This window comes from Montipora capricornis, chromosome 8 (assembly GCF_036669925.1).
Source record: "Montipora capricornis isolate CH-2021 chromosome 8, ASM3666992v2, whole genome shotgun sequence".
In the NCBI taxonomy this organism is placed as follows: Eukaryota; Metazoa; Cnidaria; class Anthozoa; order Scleractinia; family Acroporidae; genus Montipora; species Montipora capricornis.
The window spans coordinates 11,412,151-11,417,150 of record NC_090890.1 but is presented as its reverse complement, the minus strand read 5'-3'; the positions used below and the strand labels follow the sequence as shown (position 1 = coordinate 11,417,150).

At 41.4% G+C, this 5,000-nt stretch overlaps 1 pseudogene; it reads left to right on the top strand.

Moving 5' to 3' along the window:
- LOC138013461 (tetratricopeptide repeat protein 28-like) overlaps positions 1-5,000 on the top strand; it is a 22,259-nt pseudogene that overhangs the window by 17,189 nt on the left and 70 nt on the right.

Below are 5,000 nucleotides of genomic sequence, written 5' to 3'. Positions count from 1 at the left end.
GGTAATTTCAAGCAAGCCATAAAGTACCACCATCAAGATCTTAGTATTGCAAAAGAGGTAGGGGACAGGGCCGGAGAAGGAGCGGCCTATGGCAATCTCGGCAACGCTTATCAAAGTCTTGGTAATTTCAAGCAAGCCATAGAGTACCACCATCAATATCTTAGTATTGCAAAAGAGGTAGGGGACAGGGCCAGAGAAGGAGCGGCCTATGGAAATCTCGGCAACGCTTATCGAAGTCTTGGTAATTTCAAGCAAGCCATAGAGTACCACCATCAAGATCTTAGTATTGCAAAAGAGGTAAGGGACAGGGCCGAAGAAGGAAGAGCTTATTGCAATCTCGGCAACGCTTATCAAAGTCTTGGTAATTTCAAGGAAGCCATAGAGTACCACCATCAAGATCTTAGTATTGCAAAAGAGGTAGGGGACAGGGCCGGAGAAGGAGTGGCCTATGGAAATCTCGGCATTGCTTATCAAAGTCTTGGTAATTTCAAGCAAGCCATAAAGTACCACCATCAATGTCTTAGTATTGCAAAAGAGGTAGGGGCCAGGGCCGGAGAAGGAGCAGCCTATGGAAATCTCGGCAATGCTTATGGCAGTCTTGGCAATTTCAAGCAAGCCATAGAGTACCACCATCAACATCGTAGTATTGCAAAAGAGGTAGGGGACAGGGCCGGAGAAGGAAGAGCTTATTGCAATCTCGGCAACGCTTATCAAAGTCTTGGTAATTTCAAGCAAGCCATAGAGTACCACCATCAGCATCTTAGTATTGCAAAAGAGGTAGGGGACAGGGCCGGAGAAGGAGCGGCCTATGGAAATCTCGGCAACGCTTATGACAGTCTTGGTAATTTCAAGCAAGCCATAGAGTACCACCATCAACATCTTAGTATTGCAAAAGAGGTAGGGGACAGGGCCGGAGAAGGAAGAGCTTATTGCAGTCTCGGCAACGCTTATCGAAGTCTTGGTAATTTTAAGCAAGCCATAGAGTACCACCATCAAGATCTTAGTATTGCAAAAGAGGTAGGGGACAGGGCCGGAGAAGGAAGAGCTTATTGCAATCTCGGCAACGCTTATCGAAGTCTTGGTAATTTCAAGCAAGCCATAGAGTACCACCATCAACATCTTAGTATTGCAAAAGAGGTAGGGGACAGGGCCGGAGAAGGAGCGGCCTATGGAAATCTCGGCAATGCTTATGACAGTCTTGGTAATTTCAAGTAAGCCATAGAGTACCACCATCAACGTCTTAGTATTGCAAAAGAGGTAGGGGACAGGGCCGGAGAAGGAAGAGCTTATTGCAATCTCGGCAACGCTTATCGAAGTCTTGGCAATTTCAAGCAAGCCATAGAGTACCACCATCAACATCTTAGTATTTGCCAGGAAACAGAGGACTCAGTGGGGCTGGCAATCGCATGTTATCATATTGGTCATGTTCATGAATGTTTTGGCTCCTTGAGCAAAGCTCTTAATTACTGTCGTCTAAGCGTTTATTATTTTGATGAAGTTAGGCGTCTTCTTCAGTCAGAGGATGCATGGAAAATAAGCTTTCGTGACACAAAGGAGTTTGCGTACACCGCTCTGTGGACAGCACTCTTGAAGAATGGAGAGGTTGATGAAGCTTTGTATGCTGCTGAGCAAGGACGAGCACAGGCTTTGGCAGACATTTTAAAGATGCAATACAGCGTTGATGAGAAACCTATGATGAAGGTAACTATCTCTTTGGTTATGAAAGATCTACCTTCACAAACTGTTTTCACAGCACTTGAAGGGAATACGATCAGCTTTTGGTTGCTAAGAGATGATATCAGGATAAATTTTAGACAAAAGAAAATCGAAAATGGAACTGCCAAGTCTCTGATGAAAAGTACGTTAGAACAGATCAATGCAGGGGTTGTTTTGCGATGCGAGAATCGTTCACTTGAAAGACAAGGCAGCGACTTCTCGAGTAGTAGGGAAAGTGTTGAAGAAACTCTTCAGTCTTTGAGCTTCTCTGTGCACTCTTTGCAGCCCTTGTATGATGTCTTAATCAGTCCTATAGCGGACTTGATCCAGGGCGATGACTTAGTGTTTGTTCCTGATGGACACTTTTGCCTGGCTCCTTTTTCTGCAATGAGTGACTCTGTCAGGATCCGTGTAATTCCCTCGCTGACTGCTTTAAAATTGATCACTATGGCACCTGATAACTTCCAAAGTAAGAATGAAGCGCTGCTTGTAGGCGATCCGTGCTTGAGCGAAGTCACTTACGGCACTGGTGAACCCATGTACGGACAGCTGCCGTGTGCGAAAAAAGAGGTGGATATAATTGGAGAACTTCTGCAGACCGTGCCTCTTACAGGAAAAAATGCAACCAAAGCGGAGGTGCTGAGAAGAATGAAGTCAGTTGCCTTAATCCACATTGCTGCACATGGGGATGACGGATCTGGAGAAATTGCTTTGGCCCCAAATCCCGAACGCACATCCAAGATCCCCGAAGAGGAAGATTACATGTTATCATTGAGCGATGTTCAAGCAGTTCACCTTCAGGCAAGACTGGTTGTGCTTAGTTGCTGTCATAGTGGCCAGGGAGAGGTAAAATCTGAGGGTATTGTGGGAATAGCCAGGGCTTTCCTGTGTGCTGGTGCCCGGTCTGTACTGGTGTCACTCTGGGCAATCGACGACGAGGCGACCTTCTTGTTCATGAAGAGTTTTTACCAACACTTGGCAGATAGAAAAAGTGCAAGTACAGCTCTTCACCATGCTATGAAATCTCTTCAGGAGACAAAGAATTATTCGGCCATAAAATACTGGGCGCCATTTGTGCTAATCGGCGATGATGTCACCTTTGAGTTTGGGCAGCTCGAACACGAAAAGAATGGTAAGTGCTATTTAAATATAACTTTAATGACTGAATCGCTGTACATTGTACATGTTTTTAACCAGGAAGTTGTCGAAAGGAGCAGGTACGTTCTTCACAAAGAAATGGCTTTAAAATCGGTTGCCAGAGTGGATATTTTCACTGGAACTGCTTTGGCTAATACCTAAATTAAATATTGTCTGCATTCACCGAGTCAGCTACTTCAACTTCCTGCAGATAGCTAGCTGTTTGAGCCCGTGTTATGATGGAGTGACTGTGAAACTGATCGGTGATTGTCGATTGCTTATGTCAAGTGAAGTGAGTTATTGAGGTCTTAAAGTCTACATGTCAAAGTAACAGTGAATAGGAATTGTTGCTATTAACTCTAGCACAAACAGTTAAATGAATGAATTAAGATAATTGTTATATTATTTACTTGTCAATCAGAACGAAATTCGTTATTTGCATTTGATCCACTACTTGTTTCTTTCTTCCTTGTTTTTCTTTTTCAGAAACGATGTCCAAAACGTGAAAAACTTACTTGGACTGCGATACGTCGATATGTTATTTTCCTTTCTTCGATTATATGAGTTATTGAAAAAAATTCAATCATTGATACCTCAGTAGCTGTCAGACACAAGATATCATGCCAATTATAGTTAAAGTACCATGAGATTTCAGTAGTATTAAGATACTGTTCAAGTCCTTACATTTGTGCCTTGTTTTGTAAGCATCTGTTCCAGGATTAGTTAATCACTTGATAGAAATCAGGGGTTTGTTTCCATAACTGAAGATCTAGCCGTCTTGTTATTTTGGCCCTTGAAAATAACTCCAAGCTTTTGCAGTTTGTTCCTCAGGTGACATGTATACTCTTAACCTTGCTATACCAACTTTCCATTTACAATATCATTAAGTGACAGTCTCGGGGAATGTGTATTTTCTGTGTTTCTGTAAGGTTGGCCAAAGCTAAATAAGCAAATTAATTGTTTCAGGAGCTAAAAAACAACTTAGGAAAGTATAAATGTTTGGAAATTACAAAAATTTTAATGTAGCGTTCACATTTAAATGAAACGGAAATTCCTGGAACAAAACGCTTTATTCCTAAAAGGTTTGAATTGGGCACAACATTGAGTTAGCCAATTTGTTTATTGTTTATTTTCCCACAAAACGTGGTTTCTGACGTTGATGAGGACTAGGACAATATGGGTAAATCTAACTCTTAGGTGATGGACTCTTGCTAGGGCCTGGAACCAAACAAATGGAAAGTTCTTTACTTTAAAGTTGTACATGCTGATTTTGTGATATTTTGTCACAGAGGGACTGGACCGATGCAAAATAATTCAATGAAATGGACGATTTCTTAAAACTTCTAGAAGGTAAAAGGGTGTGTGGGGTAAAAGTTGCCTGATCTCTTAATTAATTGTGTGCATTTTAAACTCCTGGGAAGGTGGGACTTTGCCCATGCATATGCTTGTGGAAATTTTTTGAATTTTAAAAATGGTATGACTACCCGAGTCACGTCATTTCATACCACTTCGCACCATTGCAAACGTTGGTCAGTAACTCTTGAGTTGACAAAGGTATTAAAAGGGAAGCATTCCATCCTTTCTCCATGTTAAAACTGAGGGCAGGATGGGCACCCACCTCCTAAATACTGTAGATCAGTGCAGCATAGCTTAGAAACGCTATTTCTTGTTGAACTAAAGCTGTCATTCTGCTTGTTTTCATTGTTTTTAGAGCGGTAAGCTTGTCAATATTAACATAGCATAATGTGTCGTGTAATTGTTACGAAATGTCCAATGTCAGTTTTAGGGATGGAAAGTAGTGTTGGCCGTTCTGAACTCGCATGTTCATTTCCAACTCCTTGATAATGGCGTCATGAGGTCGCCGAAACATCGGAAGTTTAGCTTTTTATCGCTAGTTTTTACATGTCCGTATTTCACTGTTTTCATCTTTATTTGGTAATTTAACATTTATGTTTCCTGATTTCTTGTTAGGGGATTTAACAATCATGTAATTAGTTTTCTTAATATTTATAGAGAGCTTGTTTAGATCGCGCCATTCTTTAATTTTAGCCAGCTCTCTGTTATTTAGTATTTCAAGATCTCAAATAGGTGATGAAACAAAGACATTAGTGTCGTCAGCAAAAATCCTGAAGTTCAGTTTATCAGAG